General features: G+C 42.7%; 1 long non-coding RNA gene and 1 other non-coding gene across 10 annotated transcripts in view; both read right to left on the reverse strand.

Moving 5' to 3' along the window:
• The window catches only part of LOC123462083, a 67,250-nt gene that overhangs the window by 29,294 nt on the left and 10,280 nt on the right, over positions 1–27,676 (reverse strand). For 6 of the 9 annotated variants that reach the window (XR_006638093.1, XR_006638098.1, XR_006638096.1 and 3 more), the window contains 7 exons: positions 23,959–24,100; positions 20,828–20,915; positions 15,159–15,237; positions 12,267–12,366; positions 8,145–8,270; positions 7,893–7,969; positions 125–208 (listed from right to left, as the gene is read on the reverse strand). This is a non-coding gene — a long non-coding RNA (uncharacterized LOC123462083). Of the gene's footprint in view, positions 1–124; positions 209–7,892; positions 7,970–8,140; positions 8,271–12,266; positions 12,367–15,050; positions 15,238–20,827; positions 20,916–23,958; positions 24,101–27,676 lie in introns of those variants that run through there. The other 3 variants (XR_006638095.1, XR_006638097.1, XR_006638100.1) reach the window with 3 other exon arrangements.
• LOC123462606 lies at positions 8,655–8,725 on the reverse strand. The gene has a single exon (XR_006638399.1). It is a non-coding gene; the product is annotated as a small nucleolar RNA SNORD113/SNORD114 family (small nucleolar RNA).

Below are 27,676 nucleotides of genomic sequence, written 5' to 3' on the forward strand. Positions count from 1 at the left end.
GTCCATTGTGGGAGATCCCTTGAGCTAACACTAAATACAGCACATGGGCACGCACACTCACTCACACACACACGCACACACACAGCCACCCACGTAATGATGTGGAACTTGAGGTTGGACTTACATTATTCTCTATGTCCTTTACCCACAGAACCACCTGCCAAGATTTTCTTTCTTAGAAAAGCTGAATGAGTGAGCTGTGGCCATGCTGTGGAAGAAAAGCAGACAGCCAGACATGACGTTCACATGGGTGTTAGTTATGGTCCTATTCAATTAATCCAGGGCTTGATTTTTCTTTTAAATGAGATAACTGGTGCATCTGCCACTCAATAAGATCGGTCACTATGACAAATATCTGCTGGATAAATACCTGGCTGATATAAAAAAGTATTGCCTTTTAAGGGACTTTGTTTAACTGCAATATGTACCCTCATTCCAAGCACATTCTCATTGTGGGTGAAGGTTAACCCTAATGCATGTACTCTTTGGAATAAGTTTAAATTATTATGCATGATTTGTGATCCTCATTCACCAACATGGTAGCCAAGACCTCCATGCCTATCTTCACATACACACAAAGGGAGAAACACTTAAAATATAAGTGACTAATATACATTTGGATTATTATGCATTGACATTTGTCAAAACTACATGAGCCAGAATGTCTAATTGATATCACATTCTCTTCTTTGAAGAGAATGGCATACCCTCTTTATATAAATAATTTCATTTTCATATAATACCACTAGAAGTCACTGCTATCAAAAATAAAAATAATTTCCCTTTAAAAATGTGTTTTGGACTTGAGAGTTGGCTTAATAGTAAAGGTGCTTGCCTGCAAAGCCGAAGGACCCAGTTTTGATTTCCCAGTACCCACGTAAGACAGATACCCAAGGTGGCTCATATATCTGGAGTTTGTTTGCATGGGCTGGAAGTGCCTCATAAATAAATAAAATATATTTAAAATGTTTTTAACAGCTTTAATCAAAATGTCATTTTAATGAACTTTACTTTTGCAGAATCTGTATATATTTAAGTCTTTATTCCCACTCATAGGGATGACCTCTACTTGATTTAATTTTTTGTGTTTATGTATTTACTCACTTGTTTAATTAGTCATAGAATGATTTGATCATTTGTTTATTATCTAAAGCAGAGTCTAGATGGTCACCGGCAACCCAGAACTGAGACACTGTTGTGTGGAATGATGCACATCGACCTTGTCAACTGCCATTTGACCCCACTAAAGCATTTCTGAGCAGACCCAAGAATTCTATATGTTACTACAGTGATATTTGAACACTCATGTTCAATGCTGCTCTATTCACTATAGCTAAGAAATGGAATCGGCCTAGATGAATAATGGATGAATAATGAAAATGTAGTACATATTCCACACAGTGGAATTTTATTTATCTGAAAAGAAAAATGAAAATATGAATTTGCATAAGAAGGGGTAGATTTGGAAACTATTATATTAATCTAGGTGACCCAGAGTCAAAAACACACATACTAAATATTCTCTCTTATATGAGAATCCTAGCTTTTGAGTTTTATGTTTGTGTATAGATGTGTGGGTGTGAGTATGCATATAGCTCATGAAACTAGAAAAGGGAGCATGAGGGGAGAAAGTAACAGAACACAAGTGAAAAGGGGGCTACTAGGAGAGGAAGGTACAGTGGGAGGGGGCAGAAAAGAGGGGGAAGAGGATCAATATAAATGTTATGAAAATGCCATAGTAAAACCTCTTATTCTATATCTTAATAAAAATTATTTCAAGTTAAGAAATTATGTCATTTGTGACATGAATGAAGTTAGAAATTGTTACATGAAGTAAAATAAGCCAGGCACAGGAAGATCGGACTTCTACTTGGAACCTCAAAGGGTGGGCACTCATGGAGGTCTAAGGTAAGATGGTGGGTGCCGGCAGCTGCCATAGAGGTGAGAGAACAAGCAGGAATGTGTTGGTCAAACAGCTCACAGTTTCAAATAGACAAGAAGAATAAGTTTTGAGATCTAGGAGGAGCCTAGAAAAAGAAAAGGGAATTAAGTAAAACATGACAGACATTAAAGAACAAATCAATGAAGTCAAACTAGAAAATCAATGAGACAAAGAGCTGTTCTCTGAGAGTTCAGCAAAATGGAGGGCCATGCATCTTCCACTCCAAGGAAAGAGAGGGGGAAAGAACCGACGATATCTGGAGCAAAGAGAGACATCAGTACAGATCTTATGGACACTGGAAGGACAGTAAAGGAACACTAAGACCAACGCCAGGATAACCCAGGTGAAATTCATCAAAGCTTTGGAAGACACAAAAAGCCAAGAGTCACAAAGGAAGAAAGAGAATGAAAGAACTGAGCAGATGGGTAGCGACCGCATAGAACACAAGGCAAAGGGGCTGCAGAGATGGCTTAACAGCTAAGGCACTTGCCTAGAAAGCCAAAGGACCTTGGTTCAATTCCGCAATACCCGCATAAGCCAGATGCTCAAGGTGGCACATGCATCTGGAGTTTGTTTGCAGTGGCTGGAGGCCCTGGTACAGCCATTCTCTCTCTCTCTCCTTCCTCCTCCCTCTTTCCCTCTCTTAAATAAGTAAATAAAAATAAAATATTTTAAAAACAGAACACAAGGCAGTGGGTCAAGGCACAGTCAATGTTAAGCTGCCTCCAAGTGTTCAAGGAAGAAGTTAGAATGATTCTTTAATATTCTTTAAAAGGCAGAAACAAAGGAAATACTTTCTACCTTATTCTAGAGTACACCACTACACTAATGCCAAAATAAAACATGAAAAAAGGACATCATAAGAAAGAACACTATAGAACAATATTTCTCACCAATGCATATGTAAAAATCATTGCAAAATTTTAAAATCAAATCTAACAATGTATAAAAATGAATTATAGACTACAATCAAGTGGAATTTGCTTCAGGTACATAAGTCAAAATTTAAAAATCAATTAATGGTACCAATGAAAGAAATGGGCTAAACAGGGGGAAAAAGTCATATTGTTACATCAATAGCTACAGAAAACATTTGCTGAAGAGAAAATTGTCTTATGAAGGAACACATGGCTACTTTGGTGACTTCATAAATGAAACACTCCTCTCCAGCCAGTTTTATACTTAATGAGGAGAGTGCAAGTCCAATACATGGAAAAGCTGATTTATAAAAACAGACAAGAAAATGAAATAAAATAGAATTATAGAAAAGAAAGGAAACTTTGTTTTGTCTTGATCATTCGTGCAGAAAAAATTCCAAAGAACTGACAAAAAATAACAAGAACAATAAGTGCGTGCAGAAAGGTGGCAGGGTACAAGGTTAATATAGAAAATCAAGTCAAATTTGAAATTTAAAACATGCTATATATTTTATCAGTGCAAAATGAAGGTAATTATGTGTAAGTCTAACAAAATATATAAAAGATCTTTATGACTAAATTATGATGAAAAAAATCAACAGATATTCCATGCTCATGGAAAGAAAGACTTAATATTGTCAAGATGGTAGGATTTCCCAACTTGATTTATAGACTCAGTATAATTCCAATCAAAATGACAGCAGTTATTTCTATAAAGGTTAAGAAGATTCTCCCAAAATCACATCAATTAATAAGCTAATAAAATGTGAACAGTCTCAGGGGGAAAAAAGCGTGAACAGATAACTCAATTTTTTAGAAGAGTAAAAGCTGGGCAAGGTGGCACACCCCTTTAAGCCCACTGTTGTGGAAAGAGAGGTAGGAGTATTATAATGAGTTTTGAGGCCAGCCCAGGATTTGGTGTGAGTTCCAGGTCAGCCTAGGCTATTGAAACTCTGCCTTAAAAATAAAAACGAGGGCTGGAAAGATGGCTTCGCAGTTAGGGGGTTTGTCTGCAAAGCCTTATAACCCAGATTGGATTTCTCAGCACCCATGTAAAGCCAGATGGACAAAGTGGCCCATGCATCTGGAGTTTATTTGTAGTGGCTAGAGGCCCTGGCATGCCTATACCTCCTCCTCCTCCTCCTCTGCCTCCTCTCTCTCTCTCTTCCCACCTCACTCTTTCCCCCTCTCTGCATGCAAATGATACGAAAAAAATCGGTATTTATGAACAATGGAATCTTATTCAGCCATAAAGAAAACTGAAATTATGAAATTTGCAAGAAAACAGATATACCTGGAAGCTATAATACTAAGCAAAGTGATTTGGTCTCAAATATCACATATTCTCTCACACGAGGATGCTAGTCTATGTGCGTGAGTGTGTGTGTGTGTGTGTGTGTGTGTGTGTGCGCGCGCGCGCGCGCGCACGCGCGTGTGTATGGGGGACCGTGGGCATCGACTCTGAAACTGGAAAGCAGAGCACGACAAGTGGGGGAAGTGGTGGTAGGGCAGGAGAGGGGTGCGACAGGACCCAGGGAACATGAAAGTGAGACTCCTCTGCAGTGGCAGGGTACAATGGGAGCAGGGAGAAGAGGAGGGACAAAGTGAAGAAAAATTTTAGCTGTTTGAAAAATCCATAATAAAATGGAATATTTCAGCTAGGGAAATGGCTCAGTGCGCAGAGTGGCACATGCATCTGCAGTGTGTGAGTCTGCAGTGGCCCTGGAGCTCCCTTACTCACTTTCTCTCTCCCGCTCTCTCTCTCTCTCTCTCTCTCTCTCTCTTTTCACTAATAAATAAACATAGTTTTTAAGTAAATAAAATAAAACAAAAAGTTTGTATGGATAGGCGAAAGGGCAAGAATAGCCAACATGGTACTCTCCAAGTCTAAATACAACCTTGTCATGGAATCCATCTGCCACCCACCTCCGTATTCCCTCAAAAGAACCGCAGACTTTAAACCATGCAAGCCATTCATAATTGACAACAATCTTGATGTCTTTCAGCAGAGTGACTGAAAAACTGTGACATATCCAGATAATGGTATGGTTATCAGAGAAAGAAATGAGCTATCAAACCGTGAGATTGCCGGGCATGGTGGCGCCCGCCTTTCATCCCAGCGCTTGGGAGACAGAGGTAGGTGGATCGCTGTGAGTTCGAGGCCACCCTGAGACAAGATAGTGAATTCTAGGTCAGCCTAGGCTAGAGAGAGACCCTATCTCAAAAAACAAACAAAAAAAAAAAAAGAAAGAAAGAAAGAAAGAAAAGAAGGTGAGGTGACATGGAGGAAACCTAAGGGCATGTTACTTGTGAAAGAAAGCCTAACCACTTCATGCTTCCTTCTGGGAAAGGCAGAAACCCCCATGGCTACCAGGGGCTGGGACTAGTGACGCTTCAAAGGGCAGCGTAGAAGATTTGCAGCAGTGAGACATTCCACACAGCGCTTTCATTTCGTGATGGATATGCCGTTACGCATCTGCCTAATGCATAACACGCGCGGCGCAAGAGGGAGCCCTTGCCCAAGCTGGACAGTGGTGGTGAGGAGGAAGCAGTGAGGGTCACAGATCTCAGCAAGCATCCCACTTTGGTGGGAGATATTAGCGGTGGGAGAGGCCCCAGGGACGTGGGTATGTGAGAAGTACTGACACCTGACATCCCATTTAGTTTGTATCCAAAACTGCTTTGAAAATAGTCTTAGAACAAGAGAGAGAGGAAAAAAAAAAATTAGAAAAACAACTAGCTACCAACCAATACCACAGAGTCTTCCTGAACCTCTCGTGTCCTCGCCCATATGTGACCCTTGGCCCGCTCATTACCGGAATGTGTGACTTGAAGACTGTTAACCGTATCCCTGACTTCATCATAAACTCCCATAATAAATCCGATCATGGCTCTCTGTCTCTGCATTCACTTACATATTTTGTCCCTTTACTCATGCATCAATTTACATCTAACTTGGATTAAAGAATCTCAACAGACCAAGAACAAAATCTAACCCATCCTGGTTTCTGCTCTCTACTCATCTCTCATCAGAAATGCTAGTTTTCTTTATTTTTAATGGGTCTTTAGAGTTTGGATACCTCAGGATCAGTGGCCTTGCTAATTTTTCATTTATTTGATTACTAGCAATAGTAAAATCAGCCGAACAAAAATAATCCCAATAATAATAAGCATGATATTATTAAGATAAATAAAAATTAGGCTGGAGAGATGGCTTAGTGGTTACCTAGTTTGCCTGCAAAGCCAAAGGATCCTGGTTCAATTCCCCAGGACCTACATAAGCCAGATGCACAAGGTGGCGCATACATCTGGAGTTCGTCTGCAATGGCTGGGGGCCTTGAACATATTTTAAAAAGAAAAAATAAAGACAAATAAAAATTATAGATTCAATGACAATGAATGTCAGTCAATGTCACATACCCATATCCTTCCTGTACCTTACCTTAGTATCCTAACTCATCACAGACCCATGCTGGCTCCTTTATATTGTGCTTATTTATATTTTAACTATGGTGAGATAAACATAAAGCTACTATCCTGCCCACACCACAAACAGACAGTCACCTTCCATATACTTAGGGTTCAACACAATGGGAGGGTAAGGACATCCCCATGGTTCACAAACAAAGTATCATGCTATGAAAAGGGTCAAAATACTCTTTATCTTCTTCCTTTTAAAAGTCTCATTGAGGGGCTGGAGAGATGGATTAGTGGTTAAGGTGTTTGCTTGCGAAGCCTAAGGACCCAGGTTCAATTCCCCACCATTCTTTCTCCCATTCTATCTGCCTCTTTCTCTCTCAGGTAAATATTTTGTACACGTCTCCTCAAGTTAAATTGGAATAAAACAATTTTGTTTTTTATGTGTGAGAAATTCTTATCATCATGCTTCAAGATGCACAGGGCTTTTAATTGTATTTGAATGTGGGCCCCTTTGTTTCTCTGAAATAATAAAATCCAGCCCAAACCTCGCTGAGGAGAACATAAATGTTGACATTCACTTGAGTTGATTCCTACACTTTTGCCCACATCAGGAACAGCTAAGATTGTCACAATTAAAGAATGATGAAGTCATGCAGTGCTCCCATTGTTGGAGGAAGTGCAGAGCTAGGAAAAACTAGCCTACATTTCAGTCCTTCAGGGGACATTGGGGGACCTACTAGAATAATCATAAGCCTTGATGTATGCCATATTTAAATCAGAGACTCAAGAACAGTCTGACATATTATTATTTTATCTAGTGCCCCAACACAAAACAAAACATAAGTATTTCTGTCTTCTCTACCAGTGTGGCACAATGTGAAGGGCTCTTCATAGGAGAATAGCACTTAGACTTTGAAGTGTGCTTTTCAAGACACTTACTACAAATAATCCATGGCAGGCTCCCTTTTCTTTGCATATGTATATGTGTACAATGGGCATGCATGTGTGCATACATATACAACAGTGTGTCTGCACGTGCACACACGTGTGCATCTGGAGGCAAATTGGCACTGAGATGCCTTTCTCACTCTCTCAACTTTATGTAATGAGGTAGGATCTCTCACTTGAACCCAGAACTTGCTGATTCAGCTAGTCTAGATAGCTAGGTTGGCCCTATGTCTAACTCCAAAATTTGGGGGTTAAAGGTGAGTTGCCATGCCCACTCACCACTTACATGGGTCCTGGGGATTACAACAAGGTCCCCACTATTGCTGGGCAAGCTCTTTATCCACTGAGTACTCTCAACAGCCCCAAACGTCAGGCCTTTTTATGTATTTATGTAGTGATTTGTTATTTTACTGATCCATTTATTTAAATAGACATGAATAACTTGAACATCTATTTATTTTCCCAGAGAAAATATGGTTTTAAACAACTCATCAACAACTCGAGCTACACAACAATTAAATATCGCTTGTCATAGGAGCTTGACCCAGAGAAACAAGAGGCTTGCTTTTGCATGAATTTCTTTATCTGAATATCGGGAAAGTACAAATAATAATAATTCACATGCTGTTAATTTAACACATGTTCCTTATTGACCCATGCCTTACCCCAGTGTTTCTCAACTAGGAGCAATGTTGCCACCAGATGACATTTGCCAGGGTCTGGAAAAGCCTGATTGTCACAACTAGGGAAAAAAGGATCAGACACAGACATGTAGTAAACAAAAGCTGGTGAGGTTCCTGCCATAATCCCACATGAAAAAAAAATTATCCAGCCCAAAATACCAATGATGCTGCAGGGAAAACTGCTCTGCCCCTCCAAAGTAACTGGTGGAAAGAGTAGCATATTTACTCACTCACTCATAATAGCTTTGAATGCACAAAGTGCATTAGAAATTTCAGGAGTGGGCCTGGGGGTGTAGCTCAGTAACAGAGCACACACATAACGTGATAAAGGTCTGGGTTCCATCCCCTCTGCTCGGCACGCTAAAAGAAAAGATTTGAGTGGCATGAAGAGCTCCCTGTGTGCTTTATATCCGCAATAACCTCCAGGATCCTATTTTCTTATTTCTAATTAGCAACCAGCACCCCCTAAATAACAAAGAACAAGAGTTGTCAGTTCTCAGGGCTTGGCTCTCTCTGCCTCTTATTCAACTGGCTACCAAATCTAATGAATTCCTATTGGAACTGCCTCATCACTAGGCTTCATATAGTTATCTTCTGTCTGTATTTGGGTAGTTGTTATTATTAACTAACTTAGTAATACAATACAGACTTATAAATAGCCTATAAATTAAATTCTAAGTGTTCCTAACTTCTGCTGTGACGAGATCATTTACTGTGCAGGGATGGGTGAGCCCTCTCCTCATAGTGGACCTCAGAGTTAAGGGTTTAATCAAAATCATTGATTCAGACACCCCAGAATACTCATCATTGGTCAGGGCTTGGCTCCCTTATCTCCACTCAGTCCTACATTTGTTAATTACTCTATTCAATAGGTCACTATAACTAATAAAACCAATGTGCATGGACTGCAAAGCTAAGAACAAGACCGGTTATAACTGGAAAATCTACAGGCTTACTATCCACGGAACTGGGAGGCGGCATCCTCTGTGCCAGGGATGTGAGTGCCTGCGATTACTCCCCTTCCGTACTTCACCCCCACCCCACGTGGATACTTTGCCCAGGTTTCTCTTCTTTCCTTTTATTTGTCCATATTTTTAAAGAGCCCATGTTTTCAAACTCCAAGATGGCACCTAATGGGCGCCACCTCGCAACATGCGCAGCCTTGCGTGTTTTTTTTTTTTCCCATGAGTGTGACTACATCTATGACTAGTAGAAATGCACCAAGCGGTGGTTTGTTCCCATCTGTGGCAAACTTGTGAAACACACTGAGGGTTTGTCCTTCTCCGTCCTGGATTGGTTGGTCTAAGGGAATTGACTGCCACGTGCTGAGGACACTCTCAGTCCAGAGGAAACCTCAGGGAAGGAGCGGTGGGACACTCCCCAACCGGCGCCACCATCAATGCAGCTCCAACAGCCTCCCTTGTGTAAGTCCTGGAGGCCCTCGGGTAGTCAGGTGCAGAATTCTACATTCGCGGCATATGTTAGTAATAGTTTTATGATTTAGGAACACTTGAAATTTCTGATTTTCAAGTAAACAACCCCGATCTGAGTATAGTCACAGGGCATGCACTGATAAGATTCCCCTCTTGTCCTGTATTTTCAAAACCTCACTGGGGGCTGAAGAGATGGCTTAGCAGTTAGGTGCTTGACTGCAAAGCCTAAGGACCCAGGATAGATTTCCTAGTACCCATACAAGCCAGATGTAGGAGATGGTGCATGCATCTAGAGTTCGTCTGCAGTTGCTAGAGGACCCAGGATAGATTTCCTAGTACCCATACAAGCCAGATTCAGGAGATGGTGCATGCATCTAGAGTTCGTCTGCAGTTGCTAGAGGACCCAGGATAGATTTCCTAGTACCCATACAAGCCAGATTCAGGAGATGGTGCATGCATCTAGAGTTCGTCTGCAGTTGCTAGAGGACCCAGGATAGATTTCCTAGTACCCATACAAGCCAGATGCAGGAGATGGTGCATGCATCTAGAGTTCATCTGCAGTTGCTAGAGGCCCTGCCTCAGCCATTTCCTCTCTCTCTCATCTTTCTTTCTTTCTTTCTCTCTCTCTCTCTCTTAAATAAATAGATAACTTCAATGAGGTCATGACCTAGATATTTACCACTAAAGAAAAATCTACATCGATGATGACATAAAACAAATTATAATACTCAAAATTGTGAAAACCCTCCATCATAAATAGACCACAGTTGTGCTTGGCTATGTTAACTATAAACTTTGGCTCATTTCCACTATGGTCCTTCACTGCATCCTCTTACTTTGTTTATATATTGGCCATTTGTTCCTTTGACATGTAAGTGATAAATAAAGCCACCTACACCAAGGATATGAAATTCGACTGCTCTCTACAAGTGTCTCTAAGGTCCTTACCACGCAAGTAACAACCAGCACCTTGACCAGAACTGAATAATTCAAGCTGCTGTGGTGTTTTCACTCTGTGAAGTACAAAGCACGCGACTGCACAGCCTTAGCTCCTCTGAACAGCCTGAGTCACGAGGGATTGGATTAATCATAAACCATGGTTGCTATCACATTCTCATTATGACTCAAAAATAACTCTACGTCCTATACACTGACTTATGTACTGTTAAATTTTTAATATAATGGAAACTTAAATCTACCACCCAACACAAGAGAAATAAATGAAAGGATTAAAACTATCCATCCAGCTGCCTATTCCCAACCATGCACACCCTGACCACATTCATCCTCTGTAGCTCAGGCTGACCTGGAACCTGTGTAGTCACAGGCTGGCCTTGAACTCACAGTGATACTCCTACCTCCATCTTCCCAGTGCTGGGACTAAAGGCGTGACCCCCACACCCGGCCTCAGTTACTGTTTCAAAGGACGTGATCCAAGATTTATGCAGTTCATGAATGGACTTAAAGAATAAAGTCTTTTGTTCATTTTTTTAAGGAAAAGGAATCAAACCCCTCAGTAATCTGGGAATGAAACAGCATTTCATGCAACTGCTGCTAGGCATTGTGTCCAAAGTGGAATGAGTCTGGATTTCTTCTCTGCAAAAATGGATTGATCACATTTTCATTTCATGGCATTTTATTTTCACTGGCCCACAGTTTGCCTTTCTTTAAATAATCAACTGAGATATGAGCTCATTTATTCATTGGCTCCTAAGAATACATCAACATGAATAAAAGTCAAGACATTGGACAAAAACATCAACTCTGTTCATATGCCCACTGACCACAGAGAGAGGGACCAGGGGCCTTTTTGAAAAAAGAAAAACTAGTTTTCAGTAAACAGAATTGAATTAAATATACAGATCATGTGCACAATAGTAGTTCATGCTTGACCTTCTTTCAACTGTGCAATCATTCCTATGATCATTTTTAATATACATGATTTGCTTCTTGTCTCAACAAAGCAAATGTGAGCAGCCCACTACCATGCCAGGACAAGAACACAACATCTCCTGGCACATGAGCAGGAGGCTCAGGGCTTTGGCAAACAATGACACCGAATGAGTCTTGATTCATTGCAGACTTGTGAAGTTGACCTGCATTCACTTATGTATCTTTATTCAGTCTTACATTTGGCTCACGTATAATACAGTTTACAGACATGAAGAACTCCTGACTATAACTAACAAGTGCTGTAAGTACCTGTCTCACAGAGCAAAGAGGGCACTATTTCTCAGGATGTGGAACTGGTTTACAGTTTAACCAAAACCTTTGACTCATACATTGCAAAAATTATTCTATATTTCATGTATTCTCTTCCTGTACTTACACATGACTTATTATTTGTTGATGGAATAATATACTTAGACAAAATTCAGAAATCAAAAGGCTCAAGAACACTAGTAGACAAGGTGATTTTTTTGCAGTGCATTGTACTGCTTTTGCCCATGTAAATTAGTGAACATTTTTATTCCATATTGGCTCCTTGCTAAATATTGGCCCATACTTGATCCTTCTTGCTTTGATACAACAAATATTCAAAGAATTCTGATTGTTCTAAACTACTGGAAAAAACAAAACTAAACAAAAATTGTGTCCATCTTCCGATTTCCTTCTCCCTTAGGAAGTTAATTTCATAAATGTTTATCAGTGGAAAGGGACTTGAGTGAACTACAATGCCAAGCTGGACTAGAAAACGTAGCTAGCAGCCCTGGAAGTAATTGAATCACTGGGTATCTTTCTTATTGGGGTTACCACTGGTAAATCAGGTCCATCATCAGTCCACATTCTAGGCACAGTTGCTCAGAGAGAATCACTGGTGTTTGTTGGTTTCATTTATGATACCCAATTATTGCTTTGTAAAGTGCAGACATCACTAATAAACCAAACTCCTGGCCCAAGAACAGTAAAGGCTATTACTCACATGAGTCTCTTCTCACCCACAGAGGTAAGAGCCAAGACCTTTAGCATTCAGAGATGATTAATGCAGCTGTGGCACATTCAATTGATGGCAGAACACAAGCCTACAAAAGAAAGGAAGAGCCTAGAGTTAGATGTTAATAGTGAGCTTCAGATGAGGTCTTCACATATGTACATGAGGTACTTTGATCATATCTGTGCCCTTCCACACTTGTCCCTGTAACCTTTTCACTGTTTCCTCCTATCCTCTAGTAATCTCCATTCTACCTTCCAGTCTTTTGTCTGTCTGTTTGTTTAGCAGGATCTCACCAAAACTGACCTAGAACTCACTCAGTAGCTCAGGCTGGCCTTGAATACATGGAAATCCTCCAACCTCAGGCTCTCATGTACTAGGATTAAAAGTGTGTGCCACCATGCCCAACTCAAGTGTTTTTGCTTTTTTTTTTTAAAAGTTTCACATATGAAAGAACATGTGGAACTTGCCTTATTAGGTAAAGAATGTCTTTCTTATATTATTAGACAAATTTCATTAATCAAACTTAGACCTCAAAATTCATCACAGCCCAAATTCTTTATTTTTTAGTTTGGTTTTTCGAGGTAGGGTCTCACTCTAGCCCAGGCTGACCTGGAATTCACTATGGAGCCTCAGGGTGGCCTCAAACTCACAGCAATCCTCCTACCTCTGCCTCCCAAGTGCTGGGATCAAAGGCGTGCGCCACCACGCCCTGGCTCCAAATTCTTGTTACCCCTTGTTATTGACATTTTTAGCATTTGGTTTTAAACAGTAGAATTGATGCTAACATGAGGAAAAGAGCCGATCATAAATACTTGTTTATATTCTCCATACCTATAAATGTAACAGCCAGCTGATTGATGGTAATGGACCTCACTGGTGCAAAATTGGTTAAATGTGACCCATTTCATAGCATGCTCTCACAAATAATGTGCAGTATTCTGGTTTACATATTTAGTGTTTCATTTATGTATTCAAGTCTATAATTATGCTGGGACTGAATTCATTGTACATCTTTATAAAATTTGATGAGCACTTGATCCAAATGAGAAGTTTGACTGGGTTCCATTTGTGTATCTGAGCAATGTGTGAATGTAGCGGAAATCATCAGTTTGTGACATAGGTCCTTCACTGGCCCTTCCCTTAAGGGATCTAGACAGAATCACATCCTCTCACACCCCTGCAACAATACATCAGAAGCCATGAGAGCTAACAATGAGGTTAAAATGCCAAGTATCAGTCACACGAGCCTATGAACATGGCCATTCTGAACCCTAACTCACTGGATCTACTTGGGATAATCATAGCCTCATCTGGCTCATGATTGGTCCTTTCTCAATAAGAGCTCACCAAACCCCAGAACTCAAATATTCTTATTTCCTAATCTTCCTCAAAGAACGTAAGTGGTAGTAGATCCTAGTCCCATTTCCTTCACATAGACATCGGGAAGGAAGAACAGGATTGGTGGCTTTGTTCCACAACACACAACACATGCTACCCTCAGTTGGCTGTCCTTTAAGTAATTGTTTGAAATACAATCACAGTCACCCAATAATTCTGCATTAATATAGGCTCAGTGTTGTCCATTTATTTACTTATTTATTCGTGTCCATTTATTTATTTATTTATTCATGCATTATTGACTGTTTCTGCATTATGTATTGACTATTTCCTTCATGGTTTCACCAATTAAAAATATTAGTGCCAATGAGTTACAAAACTCCAAGAACCAAAATCTATAAACACTGCAGCAAGCTGTCTCCAGGCTCATGTCCACAGAGCAGGTAAATAGATCTCTTAATTGGACCTCAGGCCTGTACGTGAGGATTAATCAATAGTGCTGCCTCCTACCTGCCCATTTCCCTGCCCAGTCAGCTCCTGATTCCTGCAGCTACTTCTAAATTGAAGGCAACTGAACCCACAGGCAGCCACCACCACGGCTGGAGTACCCACATCGCCCTGCATCTTGCTGGGGGCTAACCGGGCACTGTTTAGAAAAGTCAACTTTCTGAAGATGAGGCACAAATGTAAAATGGATTCTTAGGGAACTGTGAAAATGGATGGAACACCCACTAATGTTGTTCTGAATGGACGACAACTGTACTAAAATGGTTTAATCTGATAATCCATGGTTCATTATATAGTTCCAGTGTTGGTCAATACATGGCATTCTTCAATTTTCTTTTCTAATTGAATTAAAATGAATGTGTTAACTGTGCACATGCCATTTTCAAGGGTTTGAACATTACCGAATGATGTTTTCTAAGTCATTAAGAACAGCATTATTTCATTATCAATCTTGTGGTAAAAACACTTAATATCCTTAATCCTGCCATTCATTTTTTTTTTTTTGGTTTTTTATTTTGAGGGATTTTTTTTGCATGTATGTGTGTGTCTGGTGTGCATGTGTGTGTACATACTCATTGCACATGTGTATAGATGGTGAGGAGACCAGAAAGTGACATCGGCTGTCTTCCTCAATTGCGGGATCTCTCACTCGACCCTGGGCTCTCTGCTCAGCACGTCTACCTAGCCAGCTTGCCCTGGAGATCTCCTGTCTCTGCGTCCCACCCTGCATTTAGGTGGATGCTGGGGACCCAAACCCCAGTCCTCACACTTGCACGGCAAGCGTGTAATTTCCCAAGCCATCTCTCCCTAGCCAAGTTTTGAGTTTTTTAGAAACAAGGTGCTCACTATGGAGTCAAAACTCACCACAACTCATAGCAATCCTCCTGCCTCAACCTCCCAATCGCTAGAATTAAAGCTGTGGCTCACCACGCAATTATCTTGATGGTGTGACTGCTAGCCATCAGTGTTCATTCCTCAGATGTACGCCCATGGGCAGTCAACTCCTCACATCAAGAGCACTGGCACTGTACTTACAGGGGCCCTTTGCTCTGTCAGAGATGGCATCCTAGCACTATACAATGGACGTGGGCACATTAGATGTGGTGTGTTGGATCTGCGGAGTGGAGAACAAGTGTTAGAAAATTCAAGAAGTAGTCCAGGCTGGACGTCACTTATGGCACCACAGTCCTTTATCAGCAGACCTAACGAAGCCCCTGTTTTCATCCCATTATGAACCCCAGAAAGGCCTCATTTTACAGACTGGTTTCTTACACTGCTAAATGACGGGATATGATAAATGCTATAATAATTACGCCCAGCCCAAATCCTGCCTATGGGACTCCTACCACACAGGGGAGAGCTGAGATGACACTGGGTGTGGTTGGCCTGGCAGAGCTGGATTAGCCAGCCTTCTCATTTCCTGACATGACCTCTAGGACTGTTCGTGCTACCCTGATTGATGAATTATTTTAATATGCATCTATTTCTTATCTGCACATGGAATGGTTTATATAGATACACATTTTTAAAAATTTATTTATTTATTTGAGAGAGAAAGAGGCAAATAAACATAAATAAAATAAAATAAACAGGTCAGCTTGGAACTCAGCCTCAAAAAAAATCAAAATTAGCTTTATTTATTTATGATTTAACATTAATATCTTTTAACATTTTTATTTATTTTTTTGACAGAGAGAGAATGGACATGCCAGGGTCTCCAGCCACAGCAACTGAACTCCAGATACGTATGCCCCCTTGTTCATCTGGCTACCGTGGGTCCTGGGGAATAAATTCTGGGTGCTTTGCCTTCACAGGCAAATGCCTTACCCACTAAGCCATCCCTCCAGCCCTTATCAATATATTTTTTTAATTTTTTATTTATTTATTTGAGAGTGACAGACACAGAGAGAAAGACAGGTAGAGGGAGAGAGAGAGAATGGGCGCGCCAGGGCTTCCAGCCTCTGCAAACGAACTCCAGACGCGTGCGCCCCCTTGAGCATCTGGCTAACGTGGGACCTGGGGAACCGAGCCTCGACCCGGGGTCCTTAGGCTTCACAGGCAAGCGCTTAACTGCTAAGCCATCTCTCCAGCCCCCTTATCAATATTTTTGATGTTTATTCAATTTTATTGACTCATCTATTGATTGACTAATAGTGATACAATTAGTATCCATGGATCAAAGCAAAAGAAAGAGTCTTGAATATTCTTCCACAGTACAATAGCATTGTTGGGTTTTTTTTTAGGTTTCATTGTTTTCTTAAGACTTGGGGGAATGATATGTTTTTGGATTTTGTTTTGTTTTTTTTTTTTGATATGGCTTGTGTCAATATGCTTCCTGACACACTCCTATAATTGATTTTTGCTCAGCCTTAAGTTCACTGACAATCAGTTATATTCATCTCGATGTTTCTCAATAATGGGTAGAACAGACAGGATCGTTTACTTAGGACTACACATGTCATCACACACCTGAACTTCTGTCATGTTGTCGTTGTCATGTCAGCATGGAGAGAATCTAGTTGTTGTGTTGAGTTGTATTCTGTGTGCTGTGGTGTGGTGTGGTGTATTGCAGTATGTTGTGGTGTGGCGTGGCATGGTGTGTTGTGTTGTGGTGATGTGTGGTGTGGTATGTTGTGGTGTGACATGGCATGGTGTGTTGTGGGGTAGTGTGTTGTGGTTAGTTGTGGTGTGGTGTGGTGTGTTGTGGTGTGTTATGGTGTGGTGTGGTGTGTTATGGTGTGGTGTGTTGTGTTATGGTGTGGTGTGTTGTGTTGTGGTGTGTTATGGTGTGGTGTGTTGTGGTGTGGTGTGTTATGGTGTGGTGTGTTGTGGTGTGTTATGGTGTGTTGTGGTGTGTTATGGTGTGGTGTGTGTGGTGTGTTATGGTGTGGTGTGGTGTGTTATGGTGTGGTGTGGTGTGTTATGGTGTGGTGTGGTGTGGTGTGTTATGGTGTGGTGTGGTGTGGTGTGGTGTGGTGTGGTGTGGTGTGGTGTGTTATGGTGTGGTGTGGTGTGTTGGTGTGGTGGTTGTGGTGTGTTATGGTGTGGTGGGTTGTGGTGTGTTATGGTGTGTTGTGTTGTGTTATGGTGTGGTGTGTTGTGTTATGGTGTGTTGTGTTGTGTTGTGTTGTGGTTTGGTGTGTTGTGTTGTGGTGTGGTGTGTTGTGTTATGGTGTGGTGTGTTGTGTTATGGTGTGGTGTGGTGTGTTATGGTGTGGTGGGTTGTGGTGTGGTGTGGTGTGTTATGGTGTGGTGTGGTGTGTTATGGTGTGGTTTGTTGTGGTGAGTTGTGGTATGGTGTGATCTGTTGTGGTGGGTTGTGGTGTGGTGTGTTGTGTTATGGTGTGGTGTGGTGTGTTATGGTGTGGTGGGTTGTGGTGTGGTGTGGTGTGTTATGGTGTGGTGTGGTGTGGTGTGGTATGGTGTGGTGTGGTGTGGTGTATTATGGTGTGGTGTGGTGTGGTGTGGCATAGTGTGTTAATCTGCACACAGAACCTCACCTATGCTGGACAAAAGCTCTACCACTCAGCAATAGCCCAAGCCCTCTCGTATGTATTAATTACCTGATGAACTAAGCTATTTAACCACCAATAACAACTGTGGCAATACTTTTTTGATCCTCTCCCATCAAGGTACCTGATTGTCAATATTAGAGTTATATTTATATAGGTAATGCTAAGGAGCTGGTAAAAGAAATGAATAAGTTTAGGTGATATTTTTCATGAATCAAGCCTTTTTTGTTAACCAATGAAATTTAGTTGTACAGAGGTATAATGATATTTTGTTTTTGTGAGCTTGTTTTTTTTTCTGGGGGGGGACAGGGTTGAAGAGGAGGTTTCAGGATAGGGTCTCACTCTACCTCAGGCTGACCTGACCTGGAACTCACTATGTAGTTTCAGGCTGGCCTTGAACAAATGGCAATTCTCCTACCTCTGCCTCTCAAGAGCTAAGATTAAAGGCATGATTACCATGCCCAACCACAAGCCCATAATTAATATTCATTGCTTTAAAATTATGTGTTTATTTATGCATGGTCTAAATCCCTAGAATGCCCATTATCTTCTCCCCCCACCCCGCCTCTTTCTCTTTTTTTTTTCTCTCTCAAATAATAAAGAAAAATAAAATATTTTTAAAAAACTTTTAAACAATAACATAAAATGAAATTCTAGCTCCTCACACATGCTCACCACATGTCAAGTGCTCAACAGTATTCTGAAACTAAGGGCTACCATATTGGATAGGAGAGAAAACACTGAACAGTCCCACAAGTGCAGAAAGCTCTGCAATAGAGCTAGAATACATTCTCTCCCTTTAGGAAGCAGCCTAGCACTTTTCCTGATGAAGTGAATTGGAATATGCACAAACCTTGAATCATGAAACGATATCATCTTTGGTTCCTGCTAACTCTCTTTGAATTGATCATTGCTAAGGAAATGTCAGTGGACAGCCATCAGTGCAGTCTCTTCCCCTCTAAGTATGATGCTAACACTATCTTTCAGCTCCTTCTGCACTCCAAGCTCAAAAAGTAAACAACCTAGATCTGTATTTATGGGCAAATGCTTAAACAAATTATGTAACATACACAATAAAATATAAAACAGCTGGTGAAAACAATGAAACAAGCCAGCTTGTTTCTAGGGTGGTCAAGAACACAGAATTGAATTAACAATAATCCCTTCATACTTAGACCATTCTCATCAACAGCCCATGTTTTGGGCTTTAATTTCTTTTATGCATGTATGTAATTATTTACTTTTTGTACTAAAATTAACATCCAACCCACGAACATGTTTGCATGGTTACATGATTATTGACTAATTCCTTAATCAACACATTTTTAAAGATCTATTGATGTGCATACTTAGGATGACCTCAACTCCAGGATGAGCTGTGTTTTCCTTCTACTTTGTCTTCGGGTCTCCCTCAAGAAAGTAGCCAGCCATGCAAATCGTACCATGTGGGAATTCGAGGGCATGGGTAGCAGTATGCCCTCACACCATGCTTCACCCACGCAAGAAGTATAATGCCACTGTCCTAACTGTGGCCCGGTGTCCTTCTCACAGGAGATTCCCTATGAGGCTTGGCTGACCTATGTCTAACCAGGACATGAGTTAGACTCAAGTGCATGGCTCAGGGGCAGTCACTCAAAAAAAAAATAATAATAATAATAATAATAATTAATAGAAGCAGTATAAACTATCAATTTCAGACCCCAGACAAAGATAACAGGAAAAAGAAAAAGAGTCTTCATTTGGCTCTACAATGACTTTCTGTAGGTTGTTGAAATAGTGGGTTTAGACAAGCCCACATGTCTGCATGGCCATGTGTGGCATAAGGGTCAATGAGACAAGTCAGTGAGGCTGTCCATAGGAAGATGACCAAGGATGAGTTGCCTAGGGAAGGCATCTGTGCCCAACATGTTTTTAAGAACTGGGGAAGGGAGTGGTTCTGGTATGAGAAATTTAAACTTGTGTTTGACATGGATACTGTGACATCACAAAACTATCAAATCTATGATATGTGATCATCTTAGCCCCAACCCCTGCTCTCTCTTGGCTTCTTCATTGACTTGCTCTTATTCATTCATTTGCTTACTTATGAATAGCTTGGAACCACTCTGCAAACAAAGCTTGGAAAACATGACAGCTTCAATTGTGACTTACGTTTCCACTCACAGGAATCAAAATCTTCATAAACACCCTATGATTACATAAGCTGTGCTGCATCCACTCTGTGCAGCAGAAAGTTACTCTTAGGAGAGGCCCATCCTGGGCACATTTTCAGTGTCTCTCACTTGTGTAGGCCTGGAGAAGATTTAGCCTGTGGTCTGTGATTGGCCCTTTTGAATGTCATTGAAATATATTTCTCAGGCCTCATGGTTGGCTTAGCAGTTAAGGCACTTGCCTACAAAGCCTAAGGACCCAGGTTAGATTCCGCAGGACCCACATAAGCCAAATAGGTTGCACATGCATCAGGAATTCATTTGCAGTGGCTAGAAGCCCTAGCATGCCCATATTCTCTCTCTCTTTCTCTCGCTATCTCTCTCTCCTCAAATAAATAAAAATATATTTCTCATGAATGAACACCTTTAAATCCTTCCCTAACAACTGAAGGACTGCCAGTGCCACACCTGAAATCCCAAAATTCAACAGGGGTGTGTCCAGACATAGCACAGTACATAAATTAATTAGTCACTGAATGAGCATAGGTATTTTTATTTTGATTCCATATAAATTTCAAGAATTAGATAATTATAAATGAGACTATGATGTTATTTTCATTAGTCCGTGCTTAAGCTTCTTTGATTTTATTTGCTTATACATTCATTTATTACTAATAAGCCGAAAAGTATACATGAACTCGCCACTCAACCCTCCCAAAAAAGGAAACATGTGCATCCCATTGAGATATATGCAATATGTAAGTGTGTATGTGTGATATGTGCACATGACAAACTGGGTACACATACATGATGCTTCTTTCTTTGCTACTTTCTACACTGACAAGAGCCTGGTGATATTATTTTTAATGTGCTGATTATTATGCCTAATTGAATTAATTACTGTTGGTTCATAACCATCTCATCACAGCCTGTGCTTGGCCAGCCTTGGTTTTATTTATGTACCCATTCATGTTTAATAGTGCAATGCACACCCACCAACCAACCGCCTGAGTTCAAAATAACAATATTAGCCATTACTCACATTGTTGGCCCATGGCTCATTGCTCACGGAGGTCACTGCCAAGGTCTTTACCAATAGCCCAGCTTCCCATTCACACTAAGGCCCCAATCTGCAGAATACAAGGTGAATATTAAAAAGGATGAAGAATTTCTTCACAGCCACTGCTGAGCACAGCAACACTAATAAAAAATTTTGGCTCATGACACAGTCTCACCCACTGGCCCAAGCATATGTGTGTGTCTGTGAATATATTTATTATTTATTTACAATAAAAAATGATATATAATAATAATATATTTATCATTATATATCATTTATAGGTTTTCATTAGCATGAGGATGTGCATATTCACTACCCAAATCAAAAACAAAATCATTATTTTGATTGTATTATTACAAGCATCGACCGCCCGCCCAAGTTCCTAGCCACAGATACCCCTCCCAAACAAGACTCACACACAGAGAGCTGGAGACATCAACACCTTTGATACCAGATATAATCTCATTACTATTGCCCATTCTGCCTGCTCATTATTTTTACTCTCTTCTTCTTTTTTTTTTTTTTTTTTTTTGGTTTTTCGAGGTAGGGTCTCACTCTAGCCCAGGCTGACCTGGAATTCACTATGGAGTCTCAGGGTGGCCTTAAACTCACGGCAATCCTCCTACCTCTGCCTCCCGAGTGCTGGGATTAAAGGCGTGCGCCACCACGCCCAGCTCATTTGTACTCATTTTTAAATACAATAAACACAGATTAACCCAGTAATAATCCAGAACAAATAGATACTATAAAAAAATTAATTGACCCAAATGATTCTTATGCTCAGGGGTTTGGAAATTCTACATATATACATCACTAAAAGAATCTTTTTTTTTTTTTTGGTTTTTCAAGGTAGGGTCTCACTCTGGCCCAGACTGACCTGGAATTCACTATGGAGTCTCAGGGTGGCCTTGAACTCATGGCAATCCTCCTACCTCTGCCTCCCGAGTGCTGGGATTAAAGGCATGCGCCACCACACCCGGCAGTAAAAGAATCTTAATCTTTAGGGTAGAAAACATTTTTGGTGGGCCATTCTTGACCTTTCATTTTATCATATATTTATTCACCCATTTCATTTATGTTGAACTATACAGCAAATACATGAGAAGCCACCATTCTACCTGAGACAGTGGCAGTTCTGCACTTTCTGATGGTCCACACAGCCCACATGCCTAAAGCTGCATAGATTATAGTTTTTAATAACCGCATATAAACACAGAATTAAAAAGATTAGTGGGTATGAAAAACAGAGAGGGTACAAACTTACATTTGTGAAATGACTAAGTTCTGGACATCTAACAAACAACATGGAGACTACAATTAACAACATATATACTTGAAATCTTCACATGGTAGTTCTTAGTCTCACCCACATACACAAAGCAGTACCCATGTTAGATGGCAAACATATGTCAAAACCCTACACCTTAGGCAGATAAGTGTTCATTGATCGACTTCAGCATTGCTACGATGACAGGAAGTAGCATTCTCCTCATGGGTACACACGTGACATCCCTCAAACCTCATTGTACAATATACAGTATTACTTCCAGAGGGGACACCGGCCACATGTGGCTGTCACCTGTGCAGTGTGGCCATTCAAGGAATTACACAGCCCTAATTGAAAGGAAGGGAACAGCTATTTGAACATACTTCTGTCCATTGATGTCTGGTTAGTGGACTTGGCCTTGTCACAGGATTTTGTCCATAGGGGTCTAACAATTGTTTCTGTCAAGGCCTCAAGGACAGTTTCTTACTCCTTTATATATATATATATATTTTTTTTTTTTGAGGTAGGGTCTCACTCTAGCCTAGGCTGACCTGGAATTCGCTATGGAATCTCAGGGTGGCCTCAAACTCACAGCAATCCTCCTACCTCTGCCTCCCGAGTGCTGGGATTAAAGACGTGCGCCACCACGCCCGGCCCACAAACCATTTTGGATTATCTTTTATGCCCCCTGCATGTGCTGACTTAACCTTAGCCCTTGGTTGAGGACACACTCTGTGTCCTTACGCCTTATTTTGCTGATTGTTAGAACTGCTTGGGACAAATCACATGTGGCTCCAGTGTGTTCCCCCCACCACCCTAGAACCCTCCCCCCCAAATCCTTAACAATTGTTATCCTCTTTTTCATATGCATTTAAACACACATGCATGCATAGAATGTGTTTTCCAAAGTGGACCTCTGGAAAAGGTCTCTGATAAAGTAAGGCACACAGGTGAACTCAAAGCATGCCCACCCAGGTCTGGCGATAGGACTTGAACCTGGACGCTCACACACATGTGCTGTGTCAGAGGGCAGGGCAGACCACTGGTGAGAGCACATCTACACATGCTACAGTGCCCACCTATCCCCCCACAATAAAAATAACCCAGCCTCAATCTCCCCTAGCTATGCCTGCTTCCCCATATAAAACAGTACAATAACAGTGCCCAAGCAAAGCAAATCATGATCATCATGCCACAGGCGGCCAGGTGAGAGCCCTTCCATCCATCTCTGAGGCCCTCGTTGAAATCCCGGCTCCCACGGCAGCCGCGCTCGAGCCGTGGTGCTCGCCAGACAGAGAGACCAGGTTCCACCCCAGCAGGCACTCCCGAGCTGTGTAACTGCAGAGACGGGACCTGGCCTCTCTGTCTTGTGACCCGACTTGGAGGATGTGTAGGATGAGGACAGCGACACCCTCCTGGGTCCAGTGCGAAAGTGAAGGCTCACCGAGCGACCGAGGGATGGTCCTGAAGCAGCGCCCACCCTGCGACCACCGTGCCTGCCCCAGCCCCACGCCCCATCCACGCCGGGCCACCTCCAAACAGGTTAGAGGAACAAATCCTCCCCATGCCCAGGGCAATCGGGGGTTATGGGCGCCAGGCAGGAGAATATTGAGGGCTGTGCTTTTTAAAACACATTAAAACTTAACAAGCACCGTGCAACATGGAAATCCAACCCAAGGCATGCGCTACAGAAAACCAAAACGTATTTCAGAGGTAGGCAACTTTGCGGGGGAGTCTGTGCCATGAGATTCTCCAAATTCAAATTATGTCTCAGAAACCGATGCAGGCTTCTGCAGACCACACCCAGTCAGCCCTCCACCCACCCTCCTGGGGCAAGAACAGGTACCAGCACCCGGGCCTCAGGTGGTATGTGAGTCCGCTCTGAGCAGCAGGGGTTGTTAACACGGTGCCTCTTGGTCCCCAGCATGCAGCAGAGCATTGGTGGTGTGTGTTAGCATACATTATCTCCTTTCATCCTCACAACAGTCCTGCAAATTAGACATAACAGTCATAATTAGCCCATAGTCATTGTATGCACACCCTGCTCCAGTGCCACGCAGCCTCCCTGGAAGACACTGGCATTTCTCGGGTGTGGGTACCCCTCAACAGCATCAGCCCCCTCCACCAGAAAGTTCTTAGCACCACTGTACTCAGTCTAAGACGCTGTGAACAAAACAGACAAAATCCCATGAGAATTAACAGCCCTGGGGCAAGAGACAGGGAACAGCCTATTCAAAAGAAGTAAAACCTAAGTGATAGGTGTGGTGACAAGAACCATGAAGGGACATAAAGCTGGAGGTGTCAAGGGGAAAGGCCCCTCTCTGAAGGTGATATTTGAGCAAAAGAATCAGAAGTCCTGCTTTACACAGAGAAACTGAGCTTCAGAGAGGTTAAGGGACACAAACAGTCACACAGCTAAGAACGAACGGGGCAGCTCCACCGCCGTGCTTGCATTGCGTACTTGATCCCATTCCCTGCAGCAGAGCCCCGCCGCAGGCGTATAGGGCGAGTGCAGGGACGCACAGGGTTGTGGTGGAGGGGCTTGCCCCAGGAGCAAGGAGCACCCCCACCCCAGGAGCTAGCAGAGCCTCGGAAAACTGCATCAGTGTGCTTTTGAGAGGAACTACACAGCCCGTGCCATGGCGACAGGACCTGCCACGCCTGCCCCCTTCACTATGCTGTTGGGCAGCCAAAGGTGCCGCATGTCACCTAGGCTCGGACTAGGGTGAGAACCTACCTCGAAAAACCAGAAAGAAAATGAGCTTTTCTCCCCAGGACTCCCCGAACACTAGATTGACAAGGAAGTTTTTAGTGGTAGCATATGTAAACTCTGCGTCTACTTCTAGAAACCATGAGGTCTAAGTTCAACTTCAGAGGATCCCGCTAGCAGAACTTCCATTCCTTCACAGTGTGAGCCCCAGATCTGAGGAGGGAACCCCTGCACAGGAATACTCAGACTTAATAAGCCAGGCCATTTGCTGTGACTTCCACAACTACAGCTAGTCTTCCGTTTGCTTTACTATTTCAAGCCTTCACTCTCTTCGGGACACTTGCTGAGATATCTACTCAGTGTGGGTAACGAGTCTTACCAAAGATATTAAACGACACATCAGTAAGAAGTCAGCACGATAAATTTGTGTGTATTGAGTGTTCGCAACCCAGGACTATGTCAAATACACAGCTCATGGGCTGGGAAGATGACTATGGCGGAATGCACTTGCTTAAATGCTCGTATCCCTCCTCACCAAGCTCTTATTAACATGGCACCACTGGCATTTACACATCCCCACTGAGTAAACTGAGGCACACAGAAATGCCTTGTCTAAACTCACAAAACCAGTAAGTTGAAGAATTGGGGTTAAAATCCAAGTATCTGGGTGTGTGTTCACAGAGCCTAGCCCATGAGACAGCATCTCAAAATCTACTAAATTATTAGAAGCCTGTTCCTCAGAGTGGCTTGCTGATCTACCTCAGTCCTCTGCCAGGATCATGCATGGGCCCCTCACCTGACACCCCTCCAGATGTGGAGTCCTTGTTCCAGCTGCCTCATTGGCATGCAGTCAGAATCTGAAATGGCAGACTCTTACTTGATCAGGTCTGCTATGAGACGCCAGGGGTAGGTATGACCCCTCCTTGTGTGATGATTGCAAATAGAATGTACTCACTAGAGGATGCCACTTGAGAAATAAACTCGAATCTGGTTGGTGAGAAGTTCAGCCCACTGATGTGCCAGGAGAGGGATCCTAACAAGACTGAACCCTAAGGAGAGCAGGTCTGTTTTATAGGCACAGCCACAGAGATAAAGGAAATCAGTCAAAGGATAGATTTAGAAGGAAGAGAAACCAGAGTACAAACCCTGAATCTGCATTTGTCCCCAGTATGACTTTGGGTGAGTCTTTTACCATATTGGAAGGGTCTCTTCTGACTGTTCTTTTGTTGTGGTTGCTGCTGGTGGTGTGTATGTGTATGCGTGGTGTATATGGATGCATGTATATGTGTGAAATATGTAGGGAAGTGCAGAGATGTGTGTAGACCAAAGAGCCACATTAGCTGTATTCCCAGCCATCCCCCACCTTGTTCTTCACAGTGGGTTGCCATGCTGGCTTAGAACTCACCAGCCAGCTAGGCTAGCTGGCCAGGGAGTCCCAGGGAGTCACTGGCTCCAGCTCCCTAGCACTGGGGTTCCAGATGCACACCACACTGGGGACCCCAACTCAAATCCTCACTCATGCTTGCACAGCAACCATTTGCCCACTGATTCAACTCCCTAGCCTTTCTCCTCTGACCCACGCCATCACGGAGGGCGACTGCAATTATCTAACACTGATACAAGAACACCAAGTTCAAGAGGAGGCTGCGCATGTGGTCGGGCTGAAGGCTTAGTCATCCAGGAGAGCCAGTGGAGAAGCGACAGCCGGCTGCTCCCCAGCGCATGCCTAAGCAGCAGGCACGCGGCGCTGCTAGGAAGCGGCTCCGGCATCAGTGCTGAGGCCAGGTCCACCTGTTGCCCCAGAGCCACCTGAGCACATCAGTGCACTGGGAGGCAGAACAGAAAGCAGGCGCATCACCAGCAGGCTCTGGGCAGAAGAAACTTCTCCTGAAAGATCCAGGAAGCTTTTGATCTTGGTGAGACACTGACAATTCTTTCTTGTTCCTCTATTGGTCCACCATCTATCGGGAAGCTTGCTAATCTGCACATATTCATGCTCCTATCTTACCAACATCCATCATCCCAACAACCACGCCTGCATCGACATGCTGCACCATCCATCCACCTCACTGACCGACTCTCCATCCTGCCACCTCTCAGTTTTGCAAAGGATTTAGACAAACCTGGTTTGGAACCCTGAGTCCCAGCTGATCTTGGACGAGTTCCTGACCTCTCAGAGTCCTCTCTTTGCTAAAATAATGTGAAATCTGACGTAACTGTGATGGAGATTTAAGGAGAGAGTAGCTATTCCAGTGCCTAGCTTCAGCAAATTGCCAGGAAATGTTCACTCCCTCTGCTTCTGTTACTGGGCTGGGATAGATGCAGGGGGAAAAACAAAAACAAAAAACACCATCTTGCATTATATGTTGAGAAGAGCCTTTAGGAGGTACCTGAAATGTTTTGCTGAAGTGAGTTCCCCTGTGGTACCCACAGCTGGACAGTGGCCCAAGCAGCTTGTGGGGAGGAGGGGTCCTGTCCTGGACACAGCAGAGTGTGCCACCTAGCGGACTGGCACCCTGTGGGGTCCCAGGACCCAGCCTCTAGGACTGCAGGCTACCCTCGTTGAGATGTGGGGCACGTACTGTCTTAATCACTCAGGGGCCCTGGCCTGCCAGGCGCCTTTTGTTTGTGGACGATGGCCAGCTCGCTCTTGCCTGCCCCAGTCCAGCTCTCCTTTAGAGGTTTCCGGGAAAAAGAAGAATTCTAGCAGCTGCTACTGGCAGCGTGTCTACTCTGTCCGATACAGGGCTGGGGGCTGTGTACGCCTCAACACTAATCTTCAGGTGGCCCCGGGAGACACTGGGAATTTGCCCATTTTCAGGGAGAAAACTGAGGCTTATAAAGGCTGTGTTTC

Source organism: Jaculus jaculus, chromosome 7, assembly GCF_020740685.1.
Source record: "Jaculus jaculus isolate mJacJac1 chromosome 7, mJacJac1.mat.Y.cur, whole genome shotgun sequence".
NCBI lineage: Eukaryota > Metazoa > Chordata > Mammalia > Rodentia > Dipodidae > Jaculus > Jaculus jaculus.